General features: G+C 35.5%; 1 long non-coding RNA gene across 5 annotated transcripts in view; it reads right to left on the bottom strand.

Annotated features, from left to right (window-relative positions):
* The window catches only part of LOC120362337 (uncharacterized), a 450,979-nt gene that overhangs the window by 313,072 nt on the left and 120,785 nt on the right, over nucleotides 1-17,122 (bottom strand). For 3 of the 5 annotated variants that reach the window (XR_012514035.1, XR_012514036.1, XR_012514037.1), the window contains one exon: nucleotides 15,505-15,590. The exons of the other annotated variants lie outside the window; for them this stretch is intronic. This is a non-coding gene — a long non-coding RNA (uncharacterized LOC120362337). The remainder of the gene's footprint in view (nucleotides 1-15,504; nucleotides 15,591-17,122) is intronic. 5 annotated transcript variants of the gene reach the window in all.

Genomic DNA, 17,122 nt, shown 5'->3' with positions numbered 1-17,122 from the left:
TTCTAAGTGTGGCGCATGGATTATCTTTTATAATCCTCATAATAACCCTTCAGGTAGATACCAATATTATTCCTATAGGAAGAAGAGAATGATGAAAGAAGCTTGCAGAGATATGTAACTTGCTCAATGTGACACCATTTAATAATCTATAAAAGTGGTATTTGAACTCAGTAATCTGGCTTAAAACTCACATGCTTAACTGCTACTGCACTTTTAAAGATTATGACAATTGATGTTTTTAAGATGTCAACATTCGGAGAAAGCTGAATAGATTCAGCCATACCACTCATTCATTGTTTGAATAAATATTTATAAAGCCCAGAACTATAGATGTTCCTCTACTTATGATGGGGTTAATTCCTGATAAACCCATCATTAAGCCAAAAATGAAAAAGTCAAAAATGCACGCATTTAATACCCCAACAAACCCATCATAAAGTCAAAAAATCAGAAATTGAACCATTATGAGTTGGAAACCATTGGTATGCTCTTTTAGGAGCAGGGCATAGACGTGAACGACATAGATAAGGGACTTGACTCCTGTAGTTTACATTCCACCAGAGTGAGAGATAATAAGCAAATAACAAATAAGGTCATTTCAAATAATTAAAAGTGGTATAAGGAAAATGTGATAAAAAAAAAAAAGAGGAAAACCATTTTTGGTAGGATGACCACAGAAAGTCTTTCAAAAAAGGTGTTATTTGAACTAAAAGGTGAAATTGAACCAGCCGAGGATCTGGGCAGACATTCTAATTAAAGGAAAGAGGAAGAAAAAGCCCTGAAGCAGGAACAGGTTGGGTTGAGGAACAGATGGACCTGGAGTGAAGGGAAAAATAATAGAAAATAATGCCAGAGAAGAGAGCCCTAGTCAGTTCAGACAAAGCCTTGCTAGTGAGCAAGGTTTCTAGATGCTAAAGCAACAAACAGAAATGAACAACTTGTCAAATATATTAACATTAAACAATTGAAAAATAAAAATATTTTAATAATACAATTTATTTTAGCATTAAAAACATAAAGTACCTAGAGATAAATCTCATGAAAAATGTAAAAAAAAAAAAAAGCTTTTTCACAGAAAGATATGAAGTACAGCTCTGGGAAATTAAGGAAGAATTCAATAGTTGAATCAATGGAATAAATGAAATAACCTGTTCATAGATTAGAAGATGCAATATTATTTAAAATTCTTCACACATTTATCTATAGATTAAATAAAAAATCAATTCAAAATCTAACAAGATAGCTTATGAAAATTATTAAACTGATCCTAAAATTTTTATAGAAGTGCCAAGGGTCAAGAAGAGGAAGAGAAACAAAGTTGAAGGACTTATACTGCAAGATATCAAGAGTTATTATAAAGCTACAATAATTACAGTGGGTAGTTTTCTAAAAGTCTATAGTACCCAACATTCTCAGGTGATCTCCCATTCAAGTAGTTAAAAAATAGATCACTGGAACAAAATAGAGAAGAAACAGATCCATATATACATGACTGCTTAATTTGTCAAAGATGACACTGTAGTGCAATGGAGAATGTGCAGGGGCCAAGGGAAAACTTACACTTGCCCTCTAAAGGTTTGCTGACAATCAACAGACAAAGATAAATTAATAGGAGAAAAGGCACACAAACTTAATTTTAACATGCATAGCATGGGAAAATTGCAGGAGGATAATTATGAAATAACCCAATGGGATACAGAAACATATAATTTTCACTGGGAAGGGGGAAACAGGGAAAGTAGACAATTCTTTTGAGGAACAGTAAGGGATTTTCCTGGGAAATGAATGAGTCCAAAGAACAACTGCCGGAGATCAAGTTTCTCTGAGCTGCTGCGGCAGAGGTGGCATCACAGGTTATGGGATAGTAAAGGGGGAAAAGCATGTCAAGCAAAGGCTTTTATTCATCTTTTATACACATGAAAATAGCTCAGGTAATCTCAGAGCTGCCGTCAGAAATAATAGATGGTAGCCTGTGGTTGACTTAATCTTTCCTAGATCTGGACAAGGGGTGGAGTGACTCAGAAAAAGCCTGGCTGTTTATTGCACTAAGGTAGATTTTTCTCTACAGATTCAAGTCTCCTCCACAAAAGGTGACTTTTCAGGACGATTTCTGTCTGCAAGTACTCTGAATAGCCATCTCAAAATATGTCAAAGAAGTATATTTTGGAGTGTAATATTTTAGTTTCCGTTAAATGGGTAGTGAATGATACTGATTCAATTAAATATTCCTATGAAAACAAATCTTTATCTATACTTCATCCTATGGACAAAATCAGTACTTGATGGAATGTGGATTAATATGAAAGGCAATAAAAATCAATCTAGAATGTGATTGGAACTACCTTTGCAAAACTTTTAGCAGTAAGAAAAATCAGACATAGAAAAATTATGACATAGAAAAAAAAATCTGACCAAACTGACCCCATCTTGCTTTTAACCTCCAAGCTGCCCTGTTAATTCCTGGACATAGACTGAGCTAACTATAGTAGGAATTTAGTTTATAGTTTAACTTTGAAACCAAGATGATAACAGCCCCCTTCCCTAAACAATCCCCCTTCTTGCCTGGGGACAAGACTACCTTTGTAAAACTAACAAACTAACCAGCAGGTTAGAAATTATGGCCCTGGAGTCTTGCAGCCAGAGGCCACAAGAATCCCAACCTCTCCAATTGCCCCTATGGATAGCATCACTATTGTAAAACCTAAGATTAGTGTTCAAGATATTTTTCAGAACCTGTATTCTAATGGACCTGTTGGTCCCACCCAGGCTGGTAAACTAGCTCAACTTGTTCTGCAGGTCCACCAAGAAACTGAAGACAAGAAGAAGAACCCACTTCAACCCCCCAACCCGACCTAATCAATCACATTCCCCATTCCCTAGCCCCCTGCCCACCAAACTATCCTTGAAAAACCCAACCTTTGAGCCTTCAGGGAGACTGTTTTGAGTGATAACTCCAGTTATCCTGTGTGGCTAGACCCATATCAATTAAACTCTTTCTTTACTCTAATATCATGGCCCTAGTGAATTGATTTTGCCTGTGGAGCAGGTAGGAAGAATCCATTTGGTGATTGTGTAGTTTTGGAAAAATCTTCCTTCATGGCTTTAAGGTAGAAAAATATCTTTTAAACTGGTTACAAAAGCAGTATTCATAAAGGAAAAGATTTATAAATTGGGCTTAATTAAAATTAAGAACTTCTTTTCATTAAAAGACACCATTAAGGGAGTAAAAAGGCAAGCCAATGACTGGTAGAAAATCAGTCATACATATATCCAACAAAAGACGTGTGCAGAATGTATACAGAAGTTCTACAATTTATTAAGAGAAAAGCAGATGGTACAATAGAAAAAATGGGTAAAAGATTTGTACAATGCACTTCATAAAACAGGATATCCAAATGGCCAATAAACCTCATAAATCAAAAAGTAAATAAAAGTTAAAGCCACGATAAGATACTACTACTTACCTTCCAGACCTAAAACTAAAAGGACTGACAATGCTAAATATTGACAAGTACACAAAACACTGAAATTCACTTGCGTTACTGGAGGAAGTAATATATGTAAATTGGTTCAACCACTTTGGAAAACTGTGTCTACTAAAATTAAACACATGTATCTGCTATGATGCAGAAATTCTACTGCTATGTATACACTTAATAAAAATGTCTGGCTAGGCACAGTTGCTTATCTCTATAATCCCAACACTTTGGGAGGCTGAGGCAGAAGGATCACTTGAGCCCAGAAAACAAGGCTACGATGAGCTATGATCATGCCATTGTACTCGAGTCTCAGGAACAGAGTGAGACCCTATCTTTAAAAAAAAAAGTGTAAATATAATCACCAAAATATATTTTTAAAAGTCCATATTATAATAGTCCAAACTGGAAACAGCCCATGTGTCTATCAACAGTATAATAAATTATGGTATATTGATACAAGGAATACTATCAGCTATAAAAAAGGAATAAACTACTGTTACACACAACATAGATAAATCCCAAGCATAATATTGAATATAAGAGGCCAGATATAAAGGAATACATGATTTAAAAATATACTATAAGATACCATTTTACATAACTTTCCAAAACAGGGAAAATAAGGTACCTACCTTTGGAAAAGAAGGATGCTAGTGACTGGGGGAGGAAAGGCCAACACAGGACTTCTGGAGGGTGAGTAATATTCTATTTCTTCATCTGCGTCCTAAGCTCGCTTTGTTACAACCCATCCTGCTGTGTGTTTATGATGAGTGTGCTTTTCGTATGTTGACTCAATAAAAATGGATTTAAAATATAGGCTAAAACTATGACACTTTCCTATTTCTAGTTAATTTTTCAATTACTGAAAATTGTTCTCCTACTAAGTTTTTCTTTTGATCAATTCTATGCCATGTTACCTCTTCTGGAAATACATAGAGGAAGTATTATTATACAAATCTTATATGTTTATTGTTATATATCAGCAGTATAATACTTCACTGGTACTCTTTAGTATGTCTAATAATTCTCAATTGCAGTTTCCACCATTTAGTAATACTTTGTATTTTAATCAAATCCATTTTAATATATCTACTTTTTGTTTGCCCTTCTAACTCTCTGAGCATAGATTTTCAACATTTAAAAAGCTATTTCATTTCTTGAAGGCTAGTGGCTCTCGATTGATAATGTTCACAAAAATCAATGGGTAAACATTTAAAATAAATGTTTCTTATTCTCAGCAGAAATTCTGACTCAATAGGATTTGGGTTAGAAACTAGGAATTTTCATTTTCACTCATACTTCAACTGATTGTGATGCAATAGGTCTTCCTTCAATCTTTGGAAAACAGCCATGGACCATCCATTTTGATGATTTTTAATTTCCTGAATTCTTAGTTTTCTTCATGTGCTAGAAAACTTTCCACTAGTCTGCATAATTTGGGGGAAGTTAGTCAAGAGAAGGTTGGTATTCTTTGTTATTTGAATTTAATTACTTGATCTTTGCTGTTTAATTACTTGGTTATTTCAGAAAATGTAGTCTACTTTTTTAAGGTATTAAAAATAAATAATTCTTGAAATCCCCCTGGCTTCTGCAACATTACCACTTAATTCTTCTTGGTTTCTCTTTTTGCACTTCTCTCTTAAACCCATTTTCTCTTCTCATCCTATAAATTTTTTCCTAGGTGACAGGAGTCTGCAGTTTCAACTATCGTCAATATAATGACAACCCCTAATTTTTACAGTCTGAGCTCCAGACAATAATATGCAATTGCCTGTTGAAAATATTCATTTAACTATGCCTGGAAAATCCAGATTTAATGTCAAAAACTTAATTCCTCAATTTTTACCCAAAATCTATTCTTCCTCCAGCATTTCCTATCTCCATGAATTGCTATACCCAGTTAACCATGGCAGATGCTTGATTCTGTCCTTTCTCATCATTCACCTCCAGAAGACTCAAATCCTATCTATTTAATGCCCTTATTGTGTGTAGATTCTGCCCCTTTTCTTCATTCTCAGCAGAGCCCCCTTGTTCTAGTCTTCATGTAATGCATCTATAGTTTTTCTCCCTTCTTCTGGTCTTGCCCCATTTGTATTCTTATTTCACACTACTTCTAGTGATGTTATGAAATTATGAATCTAATCATGTCACAAAATGTTTTCAAGCAGTCTTTTGTATAAAATTTCTAATTATACCAAACGCCATCCTTATTATTTGACTCAGCCTACATCACTAGCCTCACCTCCCATCATTCTCCCTCACCCTAAACTCCTGCAGAGCCATTCTGAACCATATACAATTTTCTCTGTGCCTTCCGTAGCATATATACTTTTGCCACATACTGCTCACTTGGCCTTCAACACCTTCCTTCTCCACCCAAGTAGCTAATTCATATCCATCTCAGGTGTTGACTTAGGTATTAACTCCTACAGGCTTCCTGCCCCCTGGCTTAGATGTGTCCTCTGTGTGCCTGTGTATGTTCACTTCTTATGTGTATGCTTACCTGTATGTTCACTTCTCTCACAGCCTTTACTGCACTTTGTGGTCATTGTTGTCCTATTTTTCTGTCTTCCCAACTAGAATTTTCTAACTTTACTCAGGTTTATATCTAAAAGGAGCCTTCTCTGACTATCCTTTCAAACACAGCAGTCAACACCCTACCTTATCACTCTCTATCTCATTATCCTGCTTTATTTTTCCTCATGACATTCATAATCATCTGCCATTATAGTCTCCAACCACTGGTCCACCTGTTTAGTTTCATACGTTTTCTTTTGGTGTATGTCTCATTAGAACAATGTCTTATTCCATCACTCTATTTTCAGAACCTAGAAGAGACCTTACATATAAGTGCTAGATAAATACGTGAGAAGTAAAAGAATGTGTTCTTTGTATGTAAAGTTTTCAACTTTTACATTATTTTATCCTCAGCACTTACAACTAGTATTATTGACACTAAGTAAATATTTAATAAGCAATAAATTAACAATGGATGGCCCTAATAACTGCACCATCAAAAATATATAATACATTTGTAATATCTTATATATATGAGGTTTGTTAGGAGGGTATATTTGTAAGTTATATGAATAGACAAGATGTCAAAAATGATTGAATACCAAGAAAATCAAACTAGTATTAGGATATAAGTTGTAAGGATATAGGATATAAGTAATAATGGCAAGCACCTGCTTTTGAAGATCAAGTAATTTGGGCTTTGTTGAAGGCAGGATTCTAAAGATGTCACCCAAGATTCCCATCTCCTGGTTATTCCATCAACAGTAGTCTAGGCACTGCTATGAAGAGACTCTGCAGATGCCATAAGGATTACTAATCAGCTAACCTTAACATAGGGAGCTAAGCTTGGATTATACAAGTGGGCCTGATGTAATCACATGATTGCTAAAAGCAAAAGAAGCAGAGTCAGAAAAGAAGCAACAGAAGAGGTCAGTAAGCACACCCTACGTGCTAGACTTGAAGATGGGTGAAGGGGATTGTAAGCTAAAGCTATGTAGCCTCTAGAAGCTCAAAACAGCCTTCAGCTGACAGTCAATGAGGAAATGAGGAAGTCAGTCCTACAAGCACACGAAACTGAATTCTTTCAACTTGGATGAGCCTGAAGACCAATTATTCTCCAGAACTTCCACATGAAACACTTTGATTTTAGCCTTGTGAGACTCTAAGCAGAGAAGCCATCTAAGCCACTGGAACTTCTGACTGGTAGAACTGTGAGATAATAAACTTAAGTTGCTTTCAGCTGCAAAGTTTGTGATAATTTATCATGGCAGCAATAGAAAAGTAATAGAGGCTTGTTTCTGAGTTCTACCCCCAGCTTGCAGACAGTCTTTGAACAAATTATTTCACATTTCTGTGCTGTCATTTTGTAATAGGGCTTGAAAACTAAGTAAAAATAACTATTTGACAGAACTTAATTTTTTTAAGAATTGAATAATCCTAAAAATCTAATTGAATCCCCTCATTTTACATACTAGGAAACTGGATTCCATATCCCCAATTAGTAGAAAAGCTGAGATTTGAGGCCAGATTTCATGGCTGCCAATCTAGTGCTCACTCCACAACAACATGTAACTGCAGTGCTCACAGATGATTTGCAGCCATACTAGAGAGGCCGCTGGGGTAACAGGAAGAAGGCCTAGAACTGGCAGTAGAGAAACTGGAAATTTGCCTTTCACTCCCTGACTTAGTAGCTGGGAGAGCCCTTAAGAAAGTCATTCATTGCCTCATAACCTCAGTCATCTTGTCTGTACAATGGTAACAATGAGAACCTGCCTGCTTTCTGTATTACAGGGTTAGGTTAATAAACGTTTGTTAAGCACCTACTATGTATCAAAGATTTCACTAAGTGCTATGATATGAAGATAAATCCTCCCAGTCACAGTGCCTCATGCCTGTAATCCCAGCACTTTGGGAGGCCAACGTAGGCAGATCACTTGAGGTCAGGAGTTTGAGACCAGCCTGGCCAACATGGTAAAAGAGCTGTCTCTACAAAAAGTACAAAAATTAGCTGGGCGTGGTGACACACACCTGTAGTCCCAGCTACTTGGAAGGCTGAGACATGAGAACTGCTTGAATCCGGGAGGCAGAGGTTGCAATGATCTGAGATCATGCCACTGCACTCCAGCCTAGGCAAGAAAGTGAGACTCTGTCTCAAAAGAGAGAGAGAGAGAGAGAGAGAGAGAAGGTTATATTCACAGAATTTCATGATCATTTAGATGTGATTATGAAAGAAAGATTATATGGATTTAAAAACATACTTTTGAGGCTTATAGTTAGAATTATAAAATTTCCTTTCAGTATATTCAGTACAGTATACTCAGCATTGTATCTGATACATTAATAATAGTAAAAGTTTACTGTACTATGAATGCATGAATTAATTACTCCTCATTGAAAGTCTCTGTCCAAGGCACTTGGGATATAGTTTATGTTCATTTCAATGCCACAGGAAACATTTTTTAAGGAACCTTATCCATTTACACAAAAAATATGTATTTAACTTGAACAAGACTCCAGAGAGTAACTTAATAATGTTTCAAAGAATTAAGAATAAATTATGCATAAGACAATTGTTATGAAAAAACAATTTTTTGTATATACTCAATTTTTTGAAAAAAAAATCATTTCCTTTTAACTCTGGAACAAATTATTTTTATAACTTTCTATTTTGAGGATTTAAACTAATTCAAATAGATCAGATCAGATTAGATAAGAATGTTGTTGGTTTTGGCCAAGGGCCATTGCAAAACTTAGAAAACAAAGAATAAATACAACATGATATTTAAAATAAATGATAAAGATCAAAACAGAATAAAGTTAGAGGTCATGTTTAAGTACAAGAAAAAGTAACAGCTTTTCAGAAATTATTTTTGTGGTATCTAAAGTAGGTCTAAATATCAATAGCAGACAGTTAACCATTTCTTACTGCACAGGAGTTAATACTAGCTGAGGTATATCCCCCTCCCCCAAATCTGTTATGCTCATCAATGTTTTCTACCTTTCTTCAGTGCATATATGCTGTTTTAGTGACAGGGAAAGAAGCAGAAAGTGGGCAGAATTCTAAACATATGAATACAGCAAGGTATAAAAAGGCCTTAATCATAGCAATGGGTGTGGTTTCAGAAAAAATTGACATAAAAGTATGCCTGAGTTTTAAAAAGTTATGTAAAATAGGAAGTATGATCTATTCTATCACTATTAACTGTTTTTAACTGCAAACTTTTATACAGAACAGCATAACAGCAATGCTTTGACCAAAGATCTTAAGATTACTCACTCTTTGAGAAAATATCTATTAGTCCACAGAGATTAAGCAGAGATGAAATAGTCCATACAATTTCAAATAGGTTCCTTATTGGTAACTAGCAGGCAAAACATAATTTTTATGAGAAACAGTGACTAAAATATATTAGCATGTTTTACATTTCAATTTTGAAATGTATATGACTCTGGAAGGAGCAAAGCTTTAAGGACAGATGACAGATCAGTGGTTGCTGGGTTGGAGACAGGAAAATTTTTATGTGCAAAGGGGCAGCTCAAGTGAGATTTGGGGAGTGACAATGGAACTATATCTTGGTGGTGGTAGTTATACAAACTATTCATCTATCAAAGCTCATAGACCTGTATGCCAAAAACAATGAATGTTACTATACTTAAATTTTTAAATAAATTTTAAAATTTTAATTCCGTGTACATACAAATCTACTTATCTTGGAAAAGAGTTTACACATTCATTGTAGGAAAGGACACATCATTTACATAGAGGCCAATATGAAAAGGCATTTGCATAAAAGGAACACATTTATTCTCTCCATATCTCTTCAGCCAGTATTTCAAAGTGAATACAGAAAGGATGGAATATCCATTTTCTGCTTTCTCAATTTATCATTCAAGCTGAATGGTACATAATTTACGTAGATAAGTATTTACCTATGAGCCAATGGCATGCATGGCCAGCATTCACTATAACCATCAAATAGCTGCTGAACTCCCTGCAGGTCAGTAAATGATGTAGAATAGCCCAGCCTTGGGAACCACACGTACTACAGGGACCCCTTCTTCCAACCCTATTACCAAAAGGATCACATGCATGGACAGAAGCTAATATGTTACAATATTTTTCTATTTTAACCTGTCAGTCTTCATAGGCTACCCTAAAAAGTTTAATAATATGCTAAACTCGAGTCTAGAAATTAAATGATTAACTTCTTTCTATTCTGAACATTAGACTCAGACCTGTAAGACATGTATGAAAAATCTACTCAACAATACATGAGACAAATGTGCTAAAATATTGAAGTTCCTTTATATTTGTTTATTTAATTTTTGAGACAGAGTCTTACTCTGTTGCCCAGGCTGGAGTGCAGTGGCATAATCTCACCTCACTGCAGTCTTTGTCCCCTGTGTTCAAGTGATTCTCCTGCCTCAGCCTCCAAGTAGCTGGGATTAACAGGCACATGCCACCACGCCCAGCTAATTTTTGTATTTTTAGTAGAGACAGGGTTTCACCATGTTGGCCAGGCTGCTCTTTAACTCCTGACCTTAGGTGATTCATCTGCCCCAGCCTCCCAAAGCGCTAGGATTACAAATGTGAGCACCACATCCATTCTGGAGTTCCTTTTTAATTCACCATTTTTCCATTGGCTGCCAGGGGTAAAGAATGCAGACTAAATAAAACATATAAAGTAACCAGTAGAAGATCGGGGTGAATTTATTAAAAATCTCTATTAAGAGTTTGAGAGTGGGAAGTAACCTTTCTAAAAAAACATGAATGCCAAGCAGTTATCAGAAAAAAAGACTAATTTTTTTTTTTTTTTGAAACAGTTTTACTCCCATCACCTAGACTGGAGTGCAATGGCAGGATCTCAATTCACTACAACCTCTACATCCTGGGCTCAAGCAATTCCCCTGCCTCAGCCTCCAGAGTAGCTGGGATTACAGGTGCGTGCAACTATGCTCAGTTCATTTTTGTATTTTTTGTAGAGACAGGATCTCACCATGTTGCCCAGGCTGGTTTTGAACTCCTGAGCTCAAGTGATCTGCCCACCTCCCAAAGTACTAGCATTACAGGCATGAGCCACCTTGCCTGGCCCTAAAGACTAATCTTTAAATCAAAACAAGACACTTATTGGATTGCAATCATTTTTAAGCATCTATTCAAGCATCAGTGTAGAGAAATGAGCATTCTTGGGCATTGTTCGTAGAAGTATATATTTTTAGATGCTAATTGCATATGCATATATTTTTGAACCATTATTCTGTAGCTAGAAATATACCCTACAGATACTCTTACAAAAATATGTCAAGATACATGTATTAAAATGATGTCTCAGTTTTGTTAACAGCAAAAATAAATAAATAATTTATTATATAAATGATGATATATATACAAAAAAGGGAGGACTCTGTCACTTTAAAATGAGCAAAGCAAATCTGTATGTGGTGACATGGAAGCATCTGCAAGATGTATTATTAAATTTTTAAAAATCAGTGGTGACACAGCTAAAAGGGGTATGCACACTACAGCCCCTCTCTCCCACGTATTGCAACTAAAGACTCTGGACATAATTGAAAAGCAGCCACAGGGAAACTGTGAAAAATCTGTAATAGGAGCCAAAGTGCAAAGAGAGCCCAAGATTAAAGAATGATTTACAGTAGGGGTGGGCTGTATAGCTTTATTTCCACCTTTATAATCCAGCTTTTATTCACAAGTAACCCCATGCAAAATTGCAAAATTGAGCAGTGGATACAGGCAGCAAATTAAAAAAAAAAAAAATCTTTCTGGCAAAGGGATTAAAAAAAGGGATCCCAGTGAGCTGAGGAGTATGGGAAGATGCTCAATTTCTCTTATTTTTCTCTTTTTGTCATTAAAGTCACTAAAGAAAAGGAAAAAGATACTGGTGCAGAAATAAATCTTTGAAAAAATTCAATGAAAGTAATAAATTTGGAGTCATGAAGTTCAGCAAATCCAAAAAAGGATAAACTTAAAGAAAAGCATGCACCGACAGAGCACAATTAAATCCCTTAGACCAAAGATACATTTTTTTAAATCTTAGAAGCAGCCACAGAAAAATGATACATAGCTTGAGCAACATAGTGAGACCCCATCTTTACACAAACAAAACAGTTAAAATTCTAGCTAGGTATGGTGGTGTACACTTTTAGTCCTAGCTATTTGGGAAGCTAAGGCAGGAGGATCTCTTGAGCCTGGGAAGCCAAGTCTGCAGTGAGCTATGATTGTACCATTATACTGTAAGCCTAGCCAACAGAACAAGACCCTGTCTCAAAAAGATAAATGGCACATCACATATAAGAGATCAAAAATTTGACTGCAGAATTCTCATCAGAAAACATGGAAGTCAAAAGAGAGCAGGACATCTTTAAAGTGATGAAAGAAAAGAACTATTGAGCTCTATATCCAGTGAAAATATCCATTGGAAATTATGATAAAATAAGGACACTCTCAGATAAAGAAAAAGAAAATAATATAAAACAATAATACATTTAAAAGAAGAGAAACTTTAAAGGATGTTCTTGAACCATAAAGGTATTAAACTAGATATCAATAACAGAAATATGTGAAACTTAGACAACTCATTTCTAAATAAGCCATAGGTCAAAGAGGAAGTCTCAGAGAAAATTAGAAAATACTTTGAACTGAATTAAAATGACAGTACAATATATCAAAGTTCGCAGAGTAAAATTCTATGCAATCTACATCAAAATATCAAAGACATCTCAGAAGTAGAAAAAAAAAATCCTAAAATGTATATGAAACCACAAAAGACCCTGAATAGCCAAAGCTATCCTGTGCAAAAAGAACAAAAATAAAGGAATCACATTACCTAACTTCAAATTATGCTAGAGATATAGTAACCAAAACAGCATGGTACTGGCATAAAAACAGACACACTGACCAATGGAATAAAATCGAGAATCCAGAAACAAATCCATACATTTACAGTGACTCATATTTGACAAAGGTGCCAAGAACATATATTGAGGAAAGCACAGCCTCTTCAATAAATACCACTGGGAAAACTTGATATCCATATGTTAATGAAATTAGACCCCTATCTCTCACATATATAAAAATCAAATCAAAATGAATTATAGACTTAAGTCTAAGACCTCAAACTATGAAACTACTAAAAGAAAACATTGGAGAAAATCTCCAGGACATTGGAGTGGGCAGAGATTTCTTGAATAATCATCCACATTAAATAAATGTAAAAGTAATTACATTTCTTGAGTAATATCCCATTTGATTGCACAGGCAACCAAAGCAAAATGGTATCACATCAAGTTAAAAAAGCTTTCACATAGCAAAGAAAACAATCAACAAAGTGAAGAGATAACCCACGGAATGGGAGAAAATATTTGCAAACTATTCATCTGACAAAGGATTAATAACCAGAATATTATAAGAGCCCTAAAACTCTACAGAAAAAAAAATCCAATAATCCTATTTAAAAATGGATAAAAGGTCTGAATAGACATTTCTGAAAAGAGATGTACAAATGGCAAATAGATATTTGAAAAGGTGCTCAGAATCACTGATCATCAGAGAAAAGCAAATTAAAACTACAATGAGATATTAGTTTACCACAGTTAAAATGGTTTTTATCCAAAAGACAGACAAAATAGTAAACGTTGGTGAGAATGTGAAGGAAAGGAACCCTGGCATCCTGTTTGTGGGAATGTAAATTATTGTACAACCACTATGGAGAATAGTATAGAAGTTTCTCAAAAAACTTAAAATAGAGCTACCATATGATTCAGGAATTCACTGCTGGGTATATACTCAAAAGAAAGAAAATTGGTGTACTGAAGAGACATCTACACTCCCATGTTAATTGCAGCACTATTCACAATAGTCACTTAGGTATCTGCCAAGAGATAAATGGATAAAGAAAAAGTGGTACATATACACAATGAAGTACCATTCGACCATTAAAAAAAAAAAAAAAAAAAAAAAAAAAAGATATCCTGTCATTTGCAACAACAACTTGGATGGAAGTGGGAGTCATTACATTAAGTGAAATAAGCCAGGCACAGAAAGACAAACATCACCTGTTCTCACTTTTCTGCAGCAGCTAAAAATTAAAACAATTAAACTCACGGAGAAAGAGGTAGAATGATAGGTAGAAGAGACTGAGAAGGGTAGTGGGGGGTGGGGTAGGGAGGAAGTGGGGATGGTTCATGAGTACAATTAAATTAGAATGAATAAGATCTAGTATTTGCTAGCACAATGGGGTGACTATAGTCAACAATAATTTAATTGTACATTTTTAAATAACTAAAAGAGTATAATTGGATTGTTTGTAACATGAAGGATAAATGCTTTGAGGTGATAGGTACCTCATTCACCCTGATGTGATTATTACACATTGTATGGCTGATTCAAAATATCTCATATACCCCATTAATATATACACCTTACACCTACCATATACCCACAAACATTTTAAAAGTAAAAAAAGAACAATGTAAAATCAAACTAAGCAGAGGGAAGGAAAAGATAAATCTAAGAACAGAGATCAATAAATATTTTTAAATTAAAAAATGAAGAAAATCATTTAACTGAAAGCTGGTTCTTTGAAAAGATTAAATAAATTTGTAAGCTTGTGGACAGACTGACAAAGAAAAAGAAACAGACCATATGAATTACTAATATCAAGAATGAGTCCCTACATACATTAAAAGGACAATAATACTACAAATGACCTTCTACCCATAAATTCAACAACTTACCAGTGTCTTGAAAGACAGAATTAACAAAACTAATTCAAAAACAAATAGAAAATCTGCATTTCTATAAAATCCAGGCCCAGATAATTTCACTGGAGACTTCTACCAAATATGTATGGAAGAAATAATATTAATTCTACACTATCTCTACTAGAAAATGCAAGAAGAATAAACACTTCCCAACCCATTTTATGAGGTCAACATCACACTAGTATCAAAACCAGAAAAAGACATTATATTTTTAAAACTGCAACCAATATCCTTATGACTACAGAGGCATAAATCCTCAGCAAAATATTAGCAAATTGAATCCAGCAACATATAAAAGTACAATTCAACGTGAGCAAACTGCAGTTTATCTAGGACTGCAAAGCTGGTTAGAAAATCTCTTGATATAATTCACAACATTTAGAAAATAAAGAGAAGTCACAAATTATCTCAACTGCGGAAAAATACTTTAACAAAATCCAGCATTCATTCATGACAAAAGGAAAAGCTCCAAAAGTAGATATAGAAAAAATAACTTTTTTTTTAAGACAGGGTCTTTCTCTGTCACCCAGGCTGGAGTACAGTGGTGGAATCTCGGCTCACTGCAGCCTCAACTTTCTGGGCTCAAGCAATCCTCCCAGCTTAACACCGCTGCCCCCAGTATCTGGGACTACTACAGGTGCATGCCACCACACTTGGGTAACTTTTTAATTTTTTTGTAGTGGCAGGGTTTTGCCATGTTGCCCAGGAGCTCAAGTATTTCACTTACCTTGGCGTCTCAAAGTGCTGGGATTGCAGGCGTGAGCCACTGCACCTAGCCTAGACGAGAACTTTCTTCAACCTGATAATGTGCACCTGCAAAAAATCTGTAGTTAATGTGATAATAAGTAATGGTGAAAAACTGAGTGCATTATCCTTAAGATAGGGTTCAAGAAAAGGACATATTTTTCAGCACAGCTATTTAAAAATTCATCTATACATTCAAAGTAATCTGAATCAAAATTCTAACTTTTTTGTAGATGTTAAGCTGATTCTTAGAATTACATAAATATTTAAAGCAAAGGAACTAGAATAGCCAAATTAAGAAAGAGTGACATCAGCAAGAGGTGTGCTCGTTCCCTTCACAAAGATATCCAGAGCAATGAATAAACAGTGACATATTAATGAAAATAACTGAGGGAGAGTGCTGGAGTGCATCCAAGGAGTAACAAAAATCCTAGACACACAGAGAAGAGACGGAAATGCTGGTTCTTCACTACCCCATCCCCAACTGGGATCAGCTGGAAACTAGGAGAAACCTCTTTCTACAATGAGGAGGTAAGCAAGAGGATCCTAACAACCATCATCAACACATTGAAAACCTAGAGAACTCACCACTAGGGTCCCCCTGCAGTGCTCACAGGCAATCAGCCCAACTGAGGTAGTTGCCTGGAGTCCACTTAGCTGTGCTCCCTACAAAGAAGCAGCCAATATTATGCCCCAAACCCTGAGGCCTCTGCAGCTACTGTGCTACACCATCCTGGAACTAGAACTACAGCTGGATTGTGTCTTGCTCTGAAGGCAAATAGCCACAGATCCCCTTCATCCCTGATGCTAAGCCACTACCAAACCACCCCAGGCTGGTGTCCCAACATCCCCAAGCTATTACACGTTTCCTCATGGGCAAACAGAAGTGGAGTTATTTCACCTATCCAAGCTGAAGTGATTCCCTGCCTGCTAAAAAAAAAACTACCTTGGCCACATACAGGGCAGTCATGCCTCTCTCTTTGGGATGGGAAGTCCTCACCTATCAGTAATAATTTTGAATGTAAATGGATTAGATTCCCCAATTAAAAGATGTATACTGGCTAAATGGATTTTAAGGGATCTAACTATATGCTACCTACAAGAAACTCACCTCACCTGTGAAGACACATATAGACTGAAAGTAAAGGAATGGAAAAAGGTATTCCATGCAAATGGAAACCAAAGAGCTAGAGTGGCTTTATTTATATTAGATAAAATCGACTTTAAGTGGAAAACTGTGAAAAAAGGCAAAAAGGTTATTATATTATAATGAAGGAATCAATGCAGCAAGAGAATATAACAATTGTAAATATATATACACATATACACACCCAACACCAGAGCACTCAGGTATATGAAGCAAATATTATTAGATCTAAAGAGAGAGAGAGATGCAGGAAATCATAGCTGGGGACTTCAACATCCCCTTGCCAGCATTAGACAAATTATCTAGACAGAAAATCAAAAAGAAACATTGGATTTAAACTGCACTTTGGACCAAATGGACCTAATAGACATTTACAAAACATTTCATCCAGCAACTATGGCATGCACATTCTTTTCATCAGCACATAGAACATTCTTCAGTATAGACCACACGT

The sequence above is a fragment of the Saimiri boliviensis genome, chromosome 15 (genome assembly GCF_048565385.1).
Source record: "Saimiri boliviensis isolate mSaiBol1 chromosome 15, mSaiBol1.pri, whole genome shotgun sequence".
In the NCBI taxonomy this organism is placed as follows: Eukaryota; Metazoa; Chordata; class Mammalia; order Primates; family Cebidae; genus Saimiri; species Saimiri boliviensis.
This window is presented reverse-complemented; position numbering and strand designations above follow the sequence as displayed.